Here is a 21,698-nt window from a genome sequence, read left to right on the forward strand (position 1 = left end):
CACCTGCAAGTGTCTACTATGGACACTCTTCTCTGATACTCAATAAAACTGGAAATCTGCTTTTAGATACATATTTATTTATCTTTATGCCAGTTAGGATGAAATTGTCAAAGTACTGAAAGTAATTTTTATTATTTTCTTGATTTAACAGGTTACTTGCCTGGCCATTAAATTTTGAATCAAAGAAGATAAACCTGACAAAGAAGCCTGCATATATATATATATATATACAGGTCACTTTATCTCAAAGTCCGAAGGGAAAAAAAATCAAATAATTTTACCTGATCTACTGTGATTTCCAATTAATATCTGTGAGTCATCATGAAGTTATAGGCTGCAATTAGTAGTATTTTAGATAGTGTTTTTAATTTGACTCAATCCCTTCCAACTCAGGATATCGTACGATTCTATGATTCCATGAACTGAAATTATGCCTATGAATTTTAAGTCAAATGGTGGTGCAACATGATGATTCTTATTATAGTTTTGAATTTTTTTAAACATCTGTAAATCAATTCAAGTACAGACTATCTCCTCTGGACTGGTCCAGATACTTCATCTTGTATTTTTTAGTTACAGCGTAAGTTATTTAATTCTGAAGTGGAATAGGATTTCATTCCAGTGAACATTTTGTGCATTTTTTCATTTCCTGGCTCTGTCACATCTCAATTTCCTTACTTCAGGTTTTTTTCGTTTCCCTCAAAACTTGTTAGCCAACAGTCATCTCAGTTCTAATTGAATACATTAGATACCTTGGGGAATGTAAGCATAATACATGAAGCAACAGGATTAATCAGAGTAACCCATCAGAACAGATGGACTTTGAGGCTTAGCTATAAGCTGTGCAACAGTCACAGCAGATATCTTTACTGAATGTTTCTAAGCGAGATAAAACAAAAATGTAAGAGATTCATTGGTGTATTTGTGTATTTTTGTCCTTTGTCATGGAAAACATAATGATGAAGGATGTTTTGCTAGTGATGGCTAAATTCCTCTATGTTCCTGAAAGGATCCTTTAAGCTTTCTATGCTGCCTAAAGTGTCTTCAACTTTGTTTCCATGAGACTAAGTATAGGACTGATTAAGAGTGGTGTAATTAAAGATATACTCACTCTCAAGGTTTTCAACTGAGTGAAAATAAACAGAAAACACATAAGAAGAAATATAAAATTAAAATTTGCTTTGATGCCTCTGATTACTTCCCTGACAAACTAGGAAAAAAACCCCTTGGCTTCAGCATGGCCCATTTGACAAAATACATTTACAAAGAATATGGGTAATGCATTTATGCAGACACTAACAAGGTGAGACAAGACAGTGGAACTGAAACTACTCACAGTTTAAGGAGGGGGTAGTGATACAGAGCTCAAGAATTTAAATTAGAAATAATAAGATGTCAGAATTATATGTTGATAAAATCATGACCAAAACAAGGATTGTGACTCCTTGGGATTGCTGCTAGGGTAACTGTCCTTGATTTTATTTAGAAACTCCAGCTTTAAAATGCCTGCTACAGCTGATAGGATAGATACAGTTCCCTTTTTCTGTTAAGTGATTTACAATTACTATACCACAAGTAAGATTCATGAAGATCAGCTATTTCTCTCTGTTTAAACTTCTTTCTAGTCCAGATAGAGAAATTGAGTTGGAAGCATTTGTCATCTGCCAGTAGATCTGTCGCTCACAATGAAAAGGGATGGATTATCACAAAGAATGATTGATTGGCTGAAATCATACCATCTTTCATATTCATGAAAGCCAACATGAATTTTGAAAAATCTCTTCCGATGTAATTTTTTTCTCAAATAATGGGTTTGAATTTTAGAGTTCATACTTCTTGATAGTATTCTTCTATCCATTACAGTTATTTTATTATTTGAGAGATTTGATCAATTAACTAAGACTTCTAAGGGGGTGGGGGTTGTCTGATATCAGATGAGGTAATTTGGCTTTGAAGGCACAATTGCTTAGTCACAAAAATATTTTAGATTTTAAAAACAAGTTCTGTTCACATATACTAATGATAATATGTTTCTGTGAATATTTATTAACAGAAGTTTAAGAATTCTTCAAACACCTGACAAAATGTTTCCAAATTTTCCCTTATTTTAACTATTTTTGCTTGGTATTGGATATTTCTTTAAAAAATATTTGACTTCTCAGAATATTGGAACATCCTTTTTGTCTCATGTTTTTCTTCTCTGTTGTATGCTTTGTATCTTCCTATACTTGGCTGCACATGTAATTATATTCCCTGTAGCAAGTAATCATCTCAAAATTCTTAGTATTTTTAAATACATGAAGATGTTTAAGACATTGAAATTCTGGAAGTTCTATATGTAATTTAGCTAATATTTTCCTCACTTTGAATCATGTATGCAACCTAAAAATAAGTATTGGATGTGAAAAGCTGAAAGCCAAAGGATAATCTTTGAATAAACGTAAAAAGGGCTAAATGAATCTCTTACTGAGATTTTGGGAGAGAGATGAGTTCCGAAGTAGCATCCTGCCAATTTCTTAGGGAAAAAAAACAAACCAAAGCAAGACAAACAATTAAAGTAGTTTTTATGTTAAAAATAAAGTTAGTTTATTATACACGAGAAATATATGGGTAGTCTGATATTTCAATCACTGGAACATGTGAACAGCATATAAATGAGTGCTCAGTGAGTGTAGCAAATACAGAGAGCACTATGCCTTCATTCTAAAGTTATGCTCAAAAATATTTTTATAAGACAAATTAGTTTTAAAAATAATGGGGCATAATCCATGAAAAGAAAAAAATTTTTTTGTTTTTCCCTTCTGAGCTATTATTGCTCAAATTAATAGAAAACTGAATGTTTGCTTGAGAATTCTGTGTCTTGCTTGTCTCACCTGCCCCCTCCTGCGTTTTCTGGCCTGTATCCTCCTGAAGTTCTTACACTGAAATGCATGCCAGACAAAAATCATGATGTGCCAGTGAGGGCACCCCAGGAGTATTTGGAAGGACTGATAGGTCTGAGAAGGATGTTTCAAGAAACACAGACAAAAGAGCTCAAAGACGAGATACAGAAGAACTCAAAGACAAGAAACATTACAGTAGTGGAGTAATGGGATGAAGCACGATAAACCAGCCTCTCATTTTATGACCTCTTCAGCAGTGGATGATCTGGAAGAATGCATCTTTTTTATAAAATCAATATACCTATTCATGATGTTTGTAGTTGCATTCCTGATATAATAATTTTGGCCACAGTCATTTATCGTGTCATGCTAAACTGAAATTAAACTGAAGGTGTTTTGGTTTTTTTTTAGGTTTGGGATCTTTATCTTAAAATTTCTAAGTGTTTGACAGGTGGTTCTTAGACTCATTCTCATAAATGTAACACACAGGCTATGCAAACAAATCTAGACAGAAATATTCACTATACAGGCTGTGCTCTAAGGAATGTAAAATATGGATTCAAATGCCAAGTCTACAGTTGAAACTACACATTTTCTGAATTTCTGGTGAAATCTAAGTAAAGTATTTTAAAGCTATGTGTAAATTCTCTTTTTGAGTAGGTTTGGTTGCTCTATACAGAATAACTTTGGTATTCTGACACCAACCTCACTTTCCTACTTCAGTTTGAGATGAAGAACCAGAGAAGTGAAAAAAAAACTTTAAAGATGTATTATCCCCTCTCTGGAAGAGATACTATCCAAATTAACTGAACTCTAGAATTTCAAACTATCTGGAAGATGTAAGTCTTTTTGTTTGGAACAAGTACAGCTAGATTTTATGCACAATTAATGAAATACAAAGCAAAGTAGTGAATATTGTATTTAATAATTCAGTTTAGTAAGCAATAATCTGACAGTTCTTAGAAGCATTTTAAAAGTGACACCAAGCTGGGTCCTTAGTCAGAAAATGTGAAATAAGTTTTCTGCAAGTCTTTGCAGTTCTCTGAAAATCTTCTCATATGGGAATAGCTGCATTCATTATGCATTTTACTCCTACAAGAGCAGCTTGCCTAGAAAAAACAATACTTGTCAAATCAAAGTAGGAGACTGACTTTCAAAAGCATGAAATCAACCTCTTGGTGCATGAGATGCTAGAATCAAATTTCAAACTTCTTGAAATATGCTGGGTTTTTAAACTCCTCTTCTTAATTTGTGTAGTTATGACCGTGTATGTTTTTCACACAGCTAGGAGTCTGGCTAATGCTAATCTACAGGACTGATCAGAGGACAGGTCTCTGCCTTCAGTGACGTATAAAAAACAGTTAATGACAAACCAAAATGAAGCCATGACTGATCCAAGAAAACCTAAAAGAGCAATTAGGCACCAACCTGGTGGGAAAGGACAGGACAACACACAGAGGACTTTTGTCTACTGTATGTTGTTTAATCAAGGGTAGCTACAGAACCAGGTGGGCTGAAGAGCATAGGAGAGGGTGAGACAAACTGGCTGCAGAATCTGCAGAGTGCAGTGAAGGAGCTGCCTCAACACTTAACCTTTCAGCTCATTTAAGCACACGCATTCACCTGTGAAAATTTACAGCAGGGAAGGTGTAAAAACTGAAAGTGATGATGTGCATACAAGAGTTTGAGGTCTTGATGGAGGAGAAGTAAGAAGAAGAAAATTGTTACCAAGATCTATATCTGGAGTTAAAAGAAAAAAATTAAAATGGCATTAAGGAGATCATAAAGGAAAAAGGAAAATATGATAATGACTGGAAAAAAGGATGGCAAGGATGAGGAAATATAGTTTTACACCAGCATCAACAAAGCAGAGTACTATGATTATGATCTTTTTGTCAAAAATATTCACAAGGCTGCTGTTACAAAACAGAAAATAAAAATATAAACCCAAACCACTTCTTAGACATGGTATCATAAAGTATCATGCTTTGGAAGTATATGTCTCCAGAATCTATCTGCCACAAAGAAAGATAAAAGATTTGTTTCAGAGATAAATTTCTGTTAAAGCTAGAGGTTTGTCAGCCAGAAAGCACACTGGATTAAAACACTATTAATTATCCACAATATGAGTATGGACACTGAAATGCTGTGACTGTAGGAAAATCCATTGTGACCTGGAGAACTTATTTCTAGGAGACACTGTCATAGTGCACTGGTGAGACTTTACATAAAAGCTCATTTATAATGAGTCTGCTATACAGAACTACTAAATAAAAACAGAGTTACTGTTTCATTTAATAAACATATTTACAAGGCCTACCAAAAGGCTGGAAAATTTGTATTGTTAGTGAAAACTGAAGGATAGAAAATTGAAGATTATGTGGAGAAAGTGCTTGCACTTTAAAAATACATCAATTTGGTATGTGACAGAAAGGGAAAAAAATTAAACTAGCCAAAAGATAATGCTGTTATAGGAAGAAATGGGTATAAACTGATGATGGGTACAAAAATTCAGACTGTAAACTAAAATAATAATTAAAATTACAGAAATAAGCATCTGGAAAACAAACAAACAAACAAACAAACCAAACTAAAACAAAAAGCCAACCAAACCAAACAAACAAACAAAACAAAAAAAAAACCTCCAAAAAAACAAATAAAAAGTGAAAAAAGCCCCTCTTAGTTGATGTGTTGAGAGGAAAACCTGTCTCTAAGATTGAGCTTGACTGACGTATGAAGTCTGGTAAATTGTGTACATATCAACAACACTGGGGAGACTGAATTTAATGATCTGGGATCTCTCTTGTAAATCCTGTGTCCTTGGGTGTGAAGGCATCCTCATGCAATTGAAGATATTGGTTTTGTATCCCAAAAACAAGCCTGAATACTTAGAAAAGGAGAAATAAAACTGAGATCCTTAAGGATAAACATAGGAGACTCTTCATTCAAGATATGTCGCTGCTGTCATTAAAGACAGTGATGTACTGCAGCATCTCTGTCTCTGCAAGTGATAAGTGGTTTGAAATGTCAGTTCAAGACCTACATGACATTAGTAAAAATAAATCTTTTGAATATATAAATCCTTTGGCATTGGCACATCCAAGTGGAATGCCATTCCTGATTTGATTAATTTCTGACTCCACAGTTTTGCTGATTATTCTGAAATATTAAACTTTCAGATTTCTGGTTTATCCAAACAAATTAAAAACAATAGCATGTGGCCAATACTGATGAGGTTCTAGCTCAAGTCAAGAGAAAAATCCAATACTTCCTGTGAAGGATAAATTTTCTTGCTTATAGTATCAGATAAACCTATAGCTTAGATTGTAGGGGTTTATGATGTAGGGGACAAATACCTCTGCCAGTGGGACAGAAGGGGACCTGTACTGCAAGATCATATGAGAATGTCTGGCAATACTCAAGGAGTTTAGTACTGTGGAGGAGTCCAAATGGCCTCCTCTTAGTGAAATGCCTTGGATAACAACCAGTTAAGGGAGGAATGTGAGTATAAACTGTTGATGTGAACAAACTACCTCATTATCTATCTCTAAGTAAGAGGATTTTAGCCAAAACTGATGATGTTATGAGGAAATCAGCAATGGTGAAATTTACTTAAGACAACCATCAACCTGATTAAACAGTAATCAAATTACTGTCATAAACCTTTGGTAGAAATGAAGAGTTAGCTAAGTATAAAATAAAATTAAATATAAAAGAACAAAAATTCGTAGCGTTGGGAAGTGACTTCAGAAATGCAAGATGTAAACAATAGTTTCATCAAACCTGGTTTAACTCTGACAATATTTCTCCACAGCATCATAACACTGCCTTGGCTAGAAAGGATGTCCTCCCTGTTGGATGCCATGAGCTGACAGTATCTGGCACATGCAGTGACAACATGGGTTGCAAGAAGAGGGAGATCCACACCTGGCATTTGCATAGGTGACCTTGTAGGGGAAACCTTCTCTCCACTCTGGGCATTATAAGGTATTGGGGACTGTCATGGTTTCATGTAAAGTTGGAGCACCTGCATATTCAACAAGAGATGTACGTATAGTGGAGCATCCCTATATTTTTTTAGGCTGAGCAGTTTTTCCTTTTGACAACTACCATTTTTTTGTCTGTCACTAGGTACTAATGTGCAGGAAACACTAATAAAAGTAGACAGACCAAGACCTTGCCTTCAAGGAACTATATATGCGTTGCCTTCCAGCATATTTCAAATATGAAAGCATTAGAACTTCAAATAGTCTTTCCTAACCTGAATTCTGGACATGTTTATTAAGTATCTTACTTAAAAAATGTAGTGCTGCCTAATTCATAATCCCTTAGGAAGAGTCCATGCTCTTGTCTTTGTAAAGATTTTCATTTAGAAATCATTAAAAATTTTTCAGCCTTTTCAACAGTTTCCTTATGCTTAACAGGACGGTCAGTGGAGTTTGTAAAGAACTTGTCCCTATACATCTTAAGAAGGATTTTTTACCAGCTCCTTCTCTGTAACTTCTCATAGGCTTCCAAACACTTGATGGATTTTCAGCTGAGCCACCTGTTTGAACAGTGCTCTTTAGTCCCTAACCTCTAACCGAGACCCAAATAGTAGTTCAAATGGTACAGTAGATATTTGCACAATTAAATATTATCTGGTTTTGATAGTCTGATAAACACTAACAAGTATTACTTCCCTTAACCATCAGGCCACAGCCAGATAATATTGAAGTTAAACCTGAATTTTAACTTCTTGAAGAAATAATTAAATCAGTGTAAGCAGCAGCCCATGTGGAAAGTGTCTGCCTAGTAATTCATTATCACCAGCCTGTCTCTAATTTGCCAGTGTGCATGGCACCCCTACAGTAGTGTAAGAGAGGCAACAGATCATTTATATAAATTAAAATCAATAGGGGGCTGAGTATTGAGCCCAGTGGAATATCCTCTGGGCAAGTGGAAATTTTAGAGACTAAGGACTTAATCTTAGCTGCTTGACTTATTTTATCAAGGTAAGACTTAAAACGATTAATTATAATTTATGAAATATTAACACCTGGAAAGCTTTTAAGCAAAGACATTATATTTCTGCAGAGTCAAAATGAAGGCTTTTTCAGCTTTCAAAGTAGTGTCAACATGGCAAACTTTTACAGTTTTATAAAGCTTATTATTTTGAATCTCATTAATGGGGATTTTTTTCTCTTTCCCTGACAACAATTTTTTTAATGAATTTATTGCCAAGAAGTATAATTTCTGATATCTTTGAAATGTATTTCTTGGTCCAAAACCAGAAGGGAAAACAATTTTTCATTCTGTGCTTCTATTACAATGTTAACAATGTCTTTACACGTGAAGTTTCTCTCCTTGACTTTACTAGGAGCAGTGGTTCTAAGACTATAACTTACAGCAGGTGAGAGTCTGGCCCAAGCCTTCATGCATATATGTATAGCAAGAGAATTAGTAGATAGATAGATAGATAGATGTGAATATTTCTGACATTCAGAACATACAGACATCTGAAGGTCTGAAAAGTCCCTATTAATGTAATGGCTGCAGCACTGCATTTCACAGAAGAGTTAATGAGATCTGGGTGCATTGAGTGACATTTAAAGTAATTCAGCAAGCAAATGGTGGAGTCCCAAAACCCCTTGCTGCCAGCATTAGACAGAAAACACTGCTTCTCTCAATGGGTTAAAGTTGACAGGTAACAAAAAACCCCTCTTTCTTAAACAAGGAGTAGACAACAACTCATGCTAAAATCTACATTTGTTAGTTTCAAGACATATATTAGCCTCCCACAGAACCATATTATCATTTAATTTGTTCATTTCTGCCCTGACATCTTGTATTCTTGTCCTGTTTACCATTCTGCTTATTCTCCTTGAACCTGCATTATAAATGCTTTGGCGCAGGGAATGTGTCTTTACTGATATTGTGAAGTGGGGTGCTTGTCTGCTGTATAGTGTGAGTAATACATAATGAGACAATCTGGGGCTTGTAAATCTAAACTAAATGTAGTTCTGGGAACCTTGGTATTATATATTGAATATTTTCAAGGTCGAGCACGTATCTGGAAAATGATTATATGCATGTGACCAATATGCAATTCCTAACAGATACTGCCATCTCGTATAAAGTGTTTTGCTTTGAATTGAGCACAACTTCTATTTTCCGCACTTTGTTTCTAAGGATACAGTCGTGAACAGGGAACATTTTCTTCAGGAGCTCATCTGCTCCTGCTGCTTCTCCCTCACCTGAAGTCATAATCCTTTGTTTGTGGCTATAATCAGTTCAGCAGAAACTAATTGTGATGTCACAGGCAGAAGATTATGACTTCAGGGGTAGAACAAACAGCAGGAGCAGGTGACCTCTAAAACACAAGACATCTCTTTCCATGTAAAGATTGTTCAAATGAAAAATGGGAGAAAAAAGTGCCTATCTTTGAGAATAAAATGTTTGTTCGGATTTATAAAAGGCATTAATTGGATTGCAAGAGTTAATTTGAAGTGAAATTCTCTGTGATTATACCAGGAAGAGATAGTATATTCAGTAGCAGCTGAATTACTAAGTTTGCTTTCTAATTTCTCGTTTGATTAAATGACAAATACAACTACTGATGTAATCAGCAACTTATCTATCTTTTCACATAAGACTGGAACCATGTAAAAACTCATTTCTTCTCTAGATGACTTTTGCTGTGAACACAGCTGTAAGAGTCAAATTTTTTAAGGTTTCTGCTTTTTCCCTTTCATGCAGTGAACTGATCAGAAAGATTTGTATTTGATAGCTTTGTAAGGGAATGTTTGCATGAATTAACAGCTTTTTATATGAAGCATTAAAGAATCAGAGTTGGTTTGTGTGTTTGTTGTTTTTTATTTCTTTATTTTGTGTAATAATCAGAAGTTTGGCAATGCAATATTACTTGTATTAAGCATATTTTTTTCTTCTGAGTAAATGTAGCTGAGCATTTTAAACAGCATTTTAAATTTTCATAGGGAAGCTTCTTGAGATCAATTCCCACTTAAAATCCCCATTTATAGCACAAAAGTGGTTCCATCACCATGATGGACTTATCTGCAGATGATGGATCTGTGCTGCATGTGAAAAGAATGTATCAACAAACATTGGTTTTGGTGGTCTGGATACCAATCTATCCAGAGGATGACACTCAGAGAATATTTTTTAAATTTTTTTATTATTATTTACTTTAGGATAAGATTTTGTTCCTAAGGTAAGACTTTCTTTTTAGTATGAGAGTCATTTATCCTGATGTGTTATTTGTGAACAGCTTCACATCTGCATCATAGATGTGAACTTTACTTAGATGATGGGCTTCTTTAGAATATAAAGGGGCTATTGCTTAACACTGAATGTTTGTTGAACTGTAATCTTCTCATAAATTTTGTGCCTAGTGATGCTAGCCACCAAAAATTTATAATTTCAAGATTTTTTTTATTGAAGGCAGCCAAGGTAAAAGTGTAGGTCTGCTCTGGGAGCTCAGATAAACCCTTCCGTGTCAGTTTTGTGATCTGTAAATTGGAGAATATAAGCACTTTTTTTTTTATTTGGAGATCAGTGGCTACAAAAGTGCCAACATATAGTACTAATTAGCATAAGAAAAAAGGAAGAAAAAATGTTTTTTAGAAGTTATAGGATTAAATTGTAAAAAAAATCATTCTATTGTTACGTAAATTTTTTCCAGGTAGCACTAATAAAAACAAGAAAGCATGGGAAAGTAGTAGGCAATTAAAAGAAACCTTACTTTGTCATTCCCAGATGCTGTAAGTGGCAGCTGGTAATAGAGTATTCTTGAATAGACAGTTTAATAAACACCATGTTCCTCAATGACATATAAATTAACTACAGCCTTTTTACAGATTTAATATGCAAACATATTTCTTTTGATAAATGTCCAGTCTACTATGCACATTGGTGGAGAGTAAAATTCTCCCAGCCTTTCTCCTGACCTTTTACAAGTTCTAAAACCACTGATAACAAGAATTTATTTCCAATTTAATCTCACCAATTATGATTATTCCAGGGCAGAGCACTGTAGATATAATGCTCATTGACATAATAGCACAGATGAGCTGAATGCGAAAGCTTCTAACAACATAACTTGGAACAAATCTGCATCTCTTTATGTCCTATTTTTATATGCAAAGAAAAGCAACACTGTAAGGATTTAAAAGTTTTTATCATTATGTACACAGTAAACGCATTTATGGAAAATCTTATTAAACAAATTCCAGGCTTCAGGAGGAAATAAAACCTTAATTTAGTTCCCTATTCTACTGCAGCTCATATTTAACTTCATCTGGCTCATGCCTTTACCTTACAGCAAAAAAACACATAGCTTCTTATATCAATAAAAATGGTGTCATTAAAATGTTTAAAAGCTTCTACCATGAGAGTAGTAAATATTTGAATAACTTAATCCATATAAGTTTTGGGTTTATCCAGAAACTGTGTGAGCAAGAGACCTCTACCATTCAGATAACAAAACATCTTTAAAGGGAATCTCTTACATGGATTAGCATACCTTAAGAAATGCAAGGGGATCAATCTAACTTGTTAACCTTTGAACTTAGCCTTTCAGAACATTATATGTGGAATCAAATTCCATTATATTTTCAGTAAAGCAGTTTGTGCCTTATGGGTTAGGTATTATTAATAATAACTTTGTATTGGATGAGGTTTAAGCTAGTAAAATTATTAGAAGGGTTATTAGGAAAAAATTAATTTTCCAAAGTTTCTCACAAGTTTTGGAACACAGAGCACTAGCCCAACAACTTCTTATCTGTTACATTTCAAACTCCTTGTCTAAATATCCTAATGTATGATTTAATTTTTATTTGAGATACTTTGATTGGTGAATGAGAGCACAGTAAATGGCTTTAGTATACACATTCATTTTTCTTCTTTGACATATGAAATACAAAACAGGCCACACTAATTAATCAAACCTGTTAGCATACTGGGTGGGGTTTTGTTTTCTTTCTTTTTAAATGATTTAGTTCTCCCCTTTCTAAGTAACTTCTCCTGATGTTCACTGCTCTGGCAGCATAAAGTGCAATTTACATTCTTTGAGTAACAAATCTGATTAGACAATCATATTAGACATCTTCTCTTGAAGGATAAGAGCAGACAAGGAGACTAAAAGTCTGAAATCCCTATACAGTCCAAAATGTTTGGTTTCGCCTTGATTAACCAGGAGGTTGGTGATACATATTGAATTACAGCCACATTTAATAATGAATTTACATGGACTCTGATCCTCCTTGATTGTACTGATTCAATGATGTGTATTTATCCACCTAATAAAACTGTTCATTTGATGAAGTTATTGACATTTCAAAACTACCATGGTCTGTATACCTTATATTACAATGACCTAATACAGAGGCAACTAAGTAGGTTTTCACAATAGAAAAAGAGAAACACACACACACAAATTAATGTAAATATAAAATCAGTTTTAATGACAGCTGTTTGTGTATCCATCAGGGAGAAGCCCAAAGGCTTCTGTACTGCACTGTAGGAATAGTTACATTTCTGGAAGAATTTGTAATGAAAAGGTAGAACTCGTTTCGCTAGGAAGGCTTTCTGCCTAGATGGTGGCTCTTTCTCAAAGGCATCTCTGGGTGCTTTCTTACCCACCCACCCCCCCATAGAAAAAGAAGTTCTCGGCCTTGCTCTCTGGTATGCAGACAGATAACATGTTTGCAGACATGTTCAAGGCCTCCTTGGGCCAGAGAGAGTGGGGGAGGAGAGAGAGAAATTATAAAAAGCCTTGGAGAAAGAGGGGCATTGCCTTTTGCCCCTGAAGGTCCAATTGACACTGCGTCATAAAAAAGTGGTCCTTGGATCTGAACCCTTTTTTTTTTGAATCATTGCACTGCCTTGGCATTCTTGGGAAGAATTCCTGTATATGTTTACCTTACAACCACCTTGACAAATAAAGGAAAGAGCTTTTAAGGAAGAATGGGAGCAGTTCGTCCAGTGTAACTTTTTTTTCCTAGGAAACAGCCTTAAATATGTGGAAACTTAGCCATCTGCTTTTCATACATGTCTGGTTTCTCACATGCGGTTCAGTTTTTTTGTGACAATGTTACTAGCGAAAAAGAGATATAAATCACATGTCCTCTACTTAGTGGTACTACAAAACTCACACAGTGTCTTATTCCCTCCATATTCCTTTCCTGATAAAAGATATAATCCATTCGTAATAAAGACAAAGCCATTGGGACTGATACTTTAGCAATGTAGTTTGTTTTAACATGGACTGCAAACACAGTTGCTGTCAGAAGGGCTGCATTTTCCCTGCTAGCTACTGCATCTTATTTAAATTCCCAGTAATCTGAGAGAAATCCATTAATAATTTGCAGTAAATTCAATTGTTAGTAAACCAGTAAACCATGTATGATTTTCTTAATGTATGGCAATTACAGGAAATTCTCTTCTAAATAACACAATTTAATGCACTGTGAACATTTGATAGTTCAATAGTCCTAAAAGTTTCAAGAAACACATTTTTGTCTTTCTTTATATAGCTGAAACTTAAAGAAAACCAAGAAACCAACAATCACCACCAAAAAAACCCACAAAAAACCCCAAAAAACAAACAAACAAAAAGAACCCGACACCCTCAAAAAAAGAAGCCCTACTAACCCCAACCAACTAAAAAAAAAAAAAAAAGCCCAAAACACCCAGACCAAGGAAGAATACCTCATTACATAAATCTTTGTATATTTATTATTGCTTTAACTTTTGTAAATATTTAAAATTATTTATAAATTCTGATTGCCAAATACTTTATTTTCTATAACATATAATTTAAAACCAAGGGCTTATCGTATACTCAGTCCTGATCCATATGCAATTATACTTTTTCTGCTTTGTTTTCTGTCAAAGTCAACATGAGCTTTTTGACTATGATTCTCATACTACTTGAAATCCTGATCTCTAAGAGTTTTTACTTTAAAACTCTGCCCCTCAGAAGTGTCCATATATTTTTGTGGAAGTTGTCTTATATGTTTTTGTGTTGTTTTTCCAGGCTCGTATGCTATCGTTGATGGCATGTATGAGAGTACCAGACAAAGCCCTTGAGGCATTGTTGTAAATTCCTTGGGTTTCCCAGAACAGTATATTGGACTTCCAGCTTCCCAAGTATGGTGATGCAGAATCATAACATATGTAGAAGACTTCCAGAGATAATTTTGTGACTCTGGTACCATGTCTACCATTTTGACCGGATAGAAGCTAATGTGCCACTTGGTTATATTTGTCAGCTAGGGATGAAATGAATTGCTGGGTCAATTAGTAGGACAACAGGGCTAAACCTCTTCCGAGAACGGGGAGTTTTCACAGGGAGAGCCGGTAGATGGAGCTCAAGGCTACTGAGCAGGTGCCGTGGCTGAGTGGGACAGGGAAACCTTCCTACCGCAGCCCTCACCTCCAGCACCTCGGATCCCACTTCACATGCTGGAATAGGATGCAGCCCTCATCTCCAACACACCAGATCCCCCTTTAGATGCTGGAATATGATGCCCCAACATTTTCAAACCACTTATCTTTTTGGAGATGAATCTCATCACATTAAAGTTCAGAACACCTTCATTTTCATCCATGCAATTTAATTGAATTCTATGGTGGTGTATGGGGTCCTGTCACATGCCTCATTTCTGGAAAAGTCCGTGTTGTGGAAAGGAAGATTACGTATTAAGTTTCAAGAACAAAAGAAGGAGCTAGAAGGATGAGGAATAAAAGTTGCTGCTCTAATGAGGAAAAAAATCACCAAAATCATAAGTCACAGTTAAAAGTTCCTGTACAGAAAAGTGTAAGTTACTATGATTATAATGAGATGACTGTAAAAAGACAAGGAGAAAAAAAGAGACCATCAGATAGGAACATAAAAAAGTAAGCCCAAATGTACACAACTGAATCAAAGGTCCCTCTGTGCTGACATTCTGTTTCTGACAGTTGCTAATACCAAATCTTAGAGGTGCCCAGGAACAAACCAAGTGCACAGTCCTGCTCCTCAAGAGCATTCTTCTCTTCAAATATTTGTGACCCAGTGACTTTTAAAACCAGATATACTATCAGTTGTTTCATACCTTAGATGAGACCACAGAATCACAGAATATTCTGGGTTGGAAGGGACCCACAACAATCATCGAGTCCAAGTCATAAGTGAATGGCCTTTACAGAGATCAGACCCACAACACTGGCATTATTAGCACTGTGCTCTAACCAGTAGAGCTAATCTCAGTCCTTAGCAATGGCAAATAAAGGGAATTGTGAGGCACACTTGGACATACAATCAGTGGAAGCCTTGAGAAAACAGTATCCCACTCAGTGATTGTATTTAATTACAGTAAAACATAAGATCTTGCTTCCATTTAAGGAAGATTTGCATCTCAGATGACCATATTGTGGTTTATGCCATCGCAGCTTATCACCGCTTGGCTGAATCTCCCTGCAGCATGAGAGCTCATCCCTACAGCTGCACACAATTTATTCTCTCTGTCTCCTCCTCTCCTCCCTCCTATTCTCACTTTGAATGGCTGATGGTATCTGGGTATAAGTCTTTATGGGGGTGGACATTTAAGATGAAATAACTCACCCCTTTACCACCTACTCTTGTCTTTGTATTTCTTTTTATGAGCTTGGTATTCTCGAGCTGTTTCTCCTTCTCTATGAGCAGAGATGATAACTTTAAAGGACGATCCTTATGGAGACTAATTTTTTTTTTTTTTTAGACAAAGGCATTATCACTAAACTGTCAAGTTTAAACAGTCAGAGCCACATAATGACATGCCTGGACTTACAGTTTTCTGTGTGTTTTTGTTCAGTTGGTCATTTTTTATTTGGTTTTTCTTTTTTTTGGTTTAGTTTGGGGTTTTTTTTCATTGGTTGATTGGTTGGGGTTTTTTTTGAGGTGGGGCTTATGTTTGTTAGTTTTTTCTTGACTCTTTTTACTTCTTTATTTATCCCATTTGAATAGGTACACACTTATTCCTAATACTAACAAGGAATTATTTCTGTGAGACTGATCATATACCCCTAATTCTGGTGCCATATCTTGAAAATAGAAATTGTTAAGGTAGGAACATAAGTGTGAACATTGTGAATAAGGAGTGAAATTGACACTACTAGAAAAAGTTGTATATGCTTGTCACCCGTGTGTCCTGGGGAGCTGGGGGATATGTCACTGTGTTAATGCCTTCCTCTGCGTGTGTGGTTAGAGATTTAGGATTAGTAACAGAAGGTTGTTTAGGTATATTTAACAGTTTATTAACCTTTTGTGAGCATTCAGTATTGTCAGTCATCTGCACTTTACAATAAATAGCCAAACTGTATAGCTCACTAATTGCCAATTTGCCATGCAATGCCAACATTTTAATAAATAATTTAGATCCTTATTTGATTTTTGCTCACACAATCAAATCAGAGAATCATAGAATATGCTGAGTTGGAAATGAGCCATCAGGATCATCAAGTCCAACTCCCAGCCCTGCACAGGACACCCCAAGAGTCACACACACCATGTGCTTGAGAGGATTGTCCAAACGCTTCTTGAAATCTGTCAAGCTTGGTGCTGTGACCACTTCCCCGGGGAGCCTATTCCAGTCCTACATCCAAGTCATTTATGAAGATGTTGATAGGCCTAAGATAGAAACCTTCAGAACCCCACAAGTGACTTGACACTGGCCTGATGTTACCCCATTCACTATAATTCTTCGTATCCAACCTATGGGCCAGCTGCTCACTCATCGTGTAACACAGTTATTCAGCTGTGTGCTGGACATTTTATCCGGAAGAATACTGTGAGACATAATATCAAAAGCTTTGCCAAAGTCCAAAGAGATTACGTTTACTGTGTTTCCTAGATGATGGAGTAGTTTCGACCTATGACAACTCCCACTGCTCTCATTCCAGTTTCATCTCTGGCGGTTGATATTGGTTTATAAAGTTTAGGATTTGGGAAGTCCTGTGGCTCTTGTCACTTAATACTGGTAGAAGAAATCTAGTTTCAAGTAATTTTTAGAAGTGTTGTTATATGGGCTGACAGCTCCTGAAGTCTAGTTTAGGTATCTCAACAGAGTTATTAAAATGAAAGAGCATAAAGTCTCCACCTCAGTCAGCAACTCAGTATACAACAGGGCTGCAGAGAAATGTCTGCTTGCTTCTTGTATATGAGAAAAACACAGAATTATACATGGTAGATTACTAGTTTCTAGGGTTTCTATCTTAAATGAATGAATGTAATACCTCACATGGTGTGTAAAGTAGGACTGTCTTAAACTGCTGAAATAAAGTGTATTTTTCACATGCTACAGAACTAGCCAATGACATGAATTACTATTTAATGTCACAGTTAAGATCTGTGCTATATCCAGCAAGTCAATATCTATGTATATATATATATATATATATAAACAAGAAGAGTTATAATTAGAAAGCACTGAAGAACAAGATTTGCAAGGGAAATAAAAATCTCATGAGCATGACATAAGATTTAGCAAAGATTTCACTAGGGAGGATGATTCTCTGCCCTTTGCAATGTCTTTTGCACTTTCCTATGAAGCATCTAGTATTTTCAGCTGTGAAAATGCCTGTCAGCGTACTACAGGAATAATAGTTTTGACTGAGAGGGACAAGTCCTACTAAAAGAAAAACAAAGGAAAGACTTTTATAAAGAGAGGAAGTAAACGTGCGAAAGACAAAATCCTAAGTGAGACTCTCTGATTTAAATAAAAATGTTATCAGTTATTTCTCAAGTGATAAGGAAGACAATATCATTACACAATTTATTTTCATTTGCACTTCATAAAAAAATTAATGAGAATATAAACTTGTTAAAGTGATTCCTAATCTGGTTTAAGGTGCAGCAGTGAGAAGTCACCTTCATTAAAAGAAACATCAGCTAAGGGCATAAATAGTATTCCTTTCTCATTGCCCTATACTTACATGTTATAGAGGCTTATTTTCTTGATGTTAGTAGATAGCACCTTGATTTTTACTTTCTGGTTGATATGTGTAGGAATTCACTTTTTTTTTTTTGTTTGGTTTGGTTTGGTTGGTTGGTTGATTGTTTTGGTTGGTTTTTGGGGTTTGTTTGTTTGTTTGTTTTTTTATTTCTAAATGGGTATGAATATGGAGAACTATCTAGCTTGACTTACTGTAGCATAGGAAAACATGATAGTTCCAGGTATATATATTGTAGAATAAACTGATTTTTTCTGCACCAGCTGAACCTCCTGTCACCCATTTTTCTGGAATTGTGGAAGCATGGGCTTCTGAAATTACACTAAGCAGGTATGAATTAAGTTGTAAATTTACAGTGACTGTCTCACAGGTTTAGAAATTTAGTTTACACATAGTTACAAAGGGGAATTTTAGATTATATATGTGTTTTAACCCGGATGAATCTTGCCCTTCATGTGTGATAACCTTCACTCTTTTAATTAGTTTAAAGATTATCTGAGATATATGTTCTCTATAAAGTCTCTTAGTAACTTTATTACTTTGTGTATGTGTATGCTTTCATCTTTATTATATTGATTTTTCAAGTTCACACAAGTTCTATGATATTATGAAGAAAGCTGCTCAGGAAAATGTGCAATATGAAGCATATTTAGGTACTATACTGATAGGCCATTCGTCTATATTGCTGTAAATTAATTTTTCTGACAGTAAGGTGCCTTTAACAGGTTTTCAATTAGTTCTTAATTACTGTATTCTGTAGCAAAGATATTAAAAAATGTCATTTTCTGTGAGAAAACTATGACAAAAGAAAAAATAAGAAGAAAATATGATAAAAAATTGATATTATAAAGATGTCAGTAGAAGAAATTATATCCAAATCCACTGGAGTACAAGATATCTGAAAAAAACTTATTTCATTGGCTTATTGTGAAAGAGAACTACTTGGATAAGTACTACATTTCACAATGGCATTCAGTCCCTGGTAGAACTTAGAACTAGAAATATTCTTAAGGCCCTATCTGAGGGTCCAGCTACAGTGCTGTAGTGCAGAGCAATATTACAGACACCTAACTAGGATGTGGACACAACACAGAGCAAAGCCTAGAAATAATAGCTCAAGTCCCAGAAGCATAATCGATATGACTATATTATTTCCATTTGTGAACCTCACTTACTTGAGAGATGCAGGTGTCCCAGGACACTTCTATATGATTTAGTCATATTTTGAATATTATTCTGAACTGATTCTGGAGAAGAGTTTTAAATGATTTTTCAGCATCTCAGCTTCTCCATCAGTTCCATTTGTGATCATGATATTTATATATGACTCAGAACAGATTGGAAGACCTAGATCATTGAAGTGTAAAACACTTTGAACACTGTAAGCGGGTTGCTATATAATTATATAGTAATTCTAAGGAAAATAGATTTAAAATTATAAGTTCTGAGAATAGTGAGGCAAACAAAGGTAGGCATGCATAAGAAAATTGTTTTGATATTATTAGACATTTTTTAAAAACAAATAATTTGAAATTATCCACATTTTGATAGTCAAAGTGTTCTCACTTGTACCTTATTTAGAAATGGTCACAGGCATTTATAAAGTTCAAGGTAATATTCAACTCCATTTGGATGTTTCCATCTCTTTAGATTTACTATCTCTACCTTCACAGGAGCTTGTAGATTTGTAGTAATCACATTTATGGTGGGTTGACCTTGACTGGACGCCAGGTGCCCACTCAGCCACTCTATCACTCCCAAGCTGGACAGGGAAGAGAGTAAGATTGAAAACAACTCGTGGGTATGGATAAAGCAGTTAATTAAAGCAAAAGCAAAGCAAAAACTTGTGCGCGCAAAAGCTAATAAGGTTTATTCTCTGTTTCCCTGAGCAGTGATGGGCAGCCACTTCCAAGAAGCAGGGCTTCAGCATGTATAATGGTTCCATAGCAGGCAGCCATTGGAGGTAATGAGTGCTCCCTTTCCTGCTCCTTTCCTTACCTTTTATATCTGAGCTGACGCCATATGGTATCAAATATTCCTTTGGTTAGTTTGGGTCAGCTGGCCTGCTTGTGCCCCCTCCCAGAAGGAATGTTACAGTACTGATAGTGTGCTCAGCAGTAGCCAAAATACTGATGGGTTATCAACAACCCTTCTAGCTACCAATGCAAAGCACAGCACTGTGAAGGCTGCTATGGGGAAATGAACTCCATCCCAGCCAGACCCAATACAACATTGTATTATAATTCAGCATCTTCTACATAGAAGGATTGAAATGACTCCACATTTGTGGGAAGAGGCTGTTTTAGTGATCTTTGAAAGAGAATGGAAAGACCACCATTGACATAACACTTCAGGATAGCTCTTTCATGGAAAGTCAAAAGACTCAGCTATGGCTTGTAAGTGGTATCTTTGGGGGCTTGTTAATTTTCACTGTGCAAATAATCAAAGCAGATTGGAAAACCATTTAGGCATGCAGGGAAAAAAGTGTGTGAAGAAGTGACACCTGTGAGTGAATAAGCATATGGTTTCAAACTGGGGTCTGACTGAGACAGATCAACCAGCAGGAGAGGGGGCAATCCAGGACTCCTCAGAAATGCAGGACTGAGCAGACACAGAGACATTAGGTATTGGATCAGTCAAAAATACTAACCATTATAAATGCTGGAGTTAAGCATTCTGACATTGCACAAATGTGTTAAGAGTAGAAGAATCAGCTAGGTCATTGAGTTCCTCCACAATCAGTAAAAATTTTTTGTTCAGGTAAGTCTAGAGAACTTTTAAGTTTTCCGAACACCAGACACCTTGTTTGAGACCCTTGCTGTTGTACGATTAGTTTTGTTGTACGATTAGTTTTTTGTGTCTCTTAACTACCAATATTGAACAAAGGGTTGCTTTTATTCTGAATAGTTCCTCAACCTAGACAGGAGTTACCAATGACTACTGTACTGATACAGTACTGATAAAAGGCATGGATGTAGCCAGAGAGACATCCTATCATAAGACCTATTTTCCTGCAATTTGATCTTTTAAGAGAGGTGCTGGAACCTCTGATACTAAAGATTTTTAAAACTGCACTGAACAAAATACAAGGGAGAATATTCAAAAGACCAATACTGTCCTAATAGATAAATGGAGCAAGTGATCTATTTCATCTCTTTAACCTTCACTTCCATCTGATAGATTTTTTAAGAAAATCCTGTACCTACAAGTTCCAATTGAAAGAAACATTGTATTGGAAAAGATCTCTTGAATTACTGGATTTAGTTTCCTGCTCTTACAGGCAATAAAATGAGATAAAACCTGTCAATTGCTCTCTATCACAGGAAAAATGTTAACACATCAGGGAAAGAGATTGTTGTCAAATTTCTACCCTGCCTGAGGCTAGTGGTATTTATAAAAGAAATCTTTTAGAATAAGTTTGTCAAACCAACCTAACAAGTTTTGGATCTTGGAAACCTCCATAAAAAGCTTCATATAGACTTTTCAGTATCAGTGCTCATTAATGCCTACTTCTACTATGCTGTATAGAAGAAGCAAAAATATAGCTGGAAAAATATAGATCGTAGATACTGCTGAGATTTTACCATCCAAATTTTATCCATGGTGATAGCAACCATTATTTAGTAACTAATGGCTTAATTTCATGGAAGAACACATATAAATTTCTTTCACATATGAAGTATACTGAGCAGCACTTTTTGAAATGGTAACAAGATCATTGAATTTTCTGCACTTGCTGAGAGTGACCTTACTAAGGAGATATTGGTACATAACTCTCAGTGAACATATCAGCAGAATATCACTAAATACTCAAACTTGAATGGCAAACCACCTTCTGTAGTC

Source organism: Manacus candei, unplaced genomic scaffold, assembly GCF_025592945.1.
Source record: "Manacus candei isolate 608988 ecotype Guabito, Panama unplaced genomic scaffold, ASM2559294v1 h1tg000067l, whole genome shotgun sequence".
Lineage (NCBI taxonomy): Eukaryota > Metazoa > Chordata > Aves > Passeriformes > Pipridae > Manacus > Manacus candei.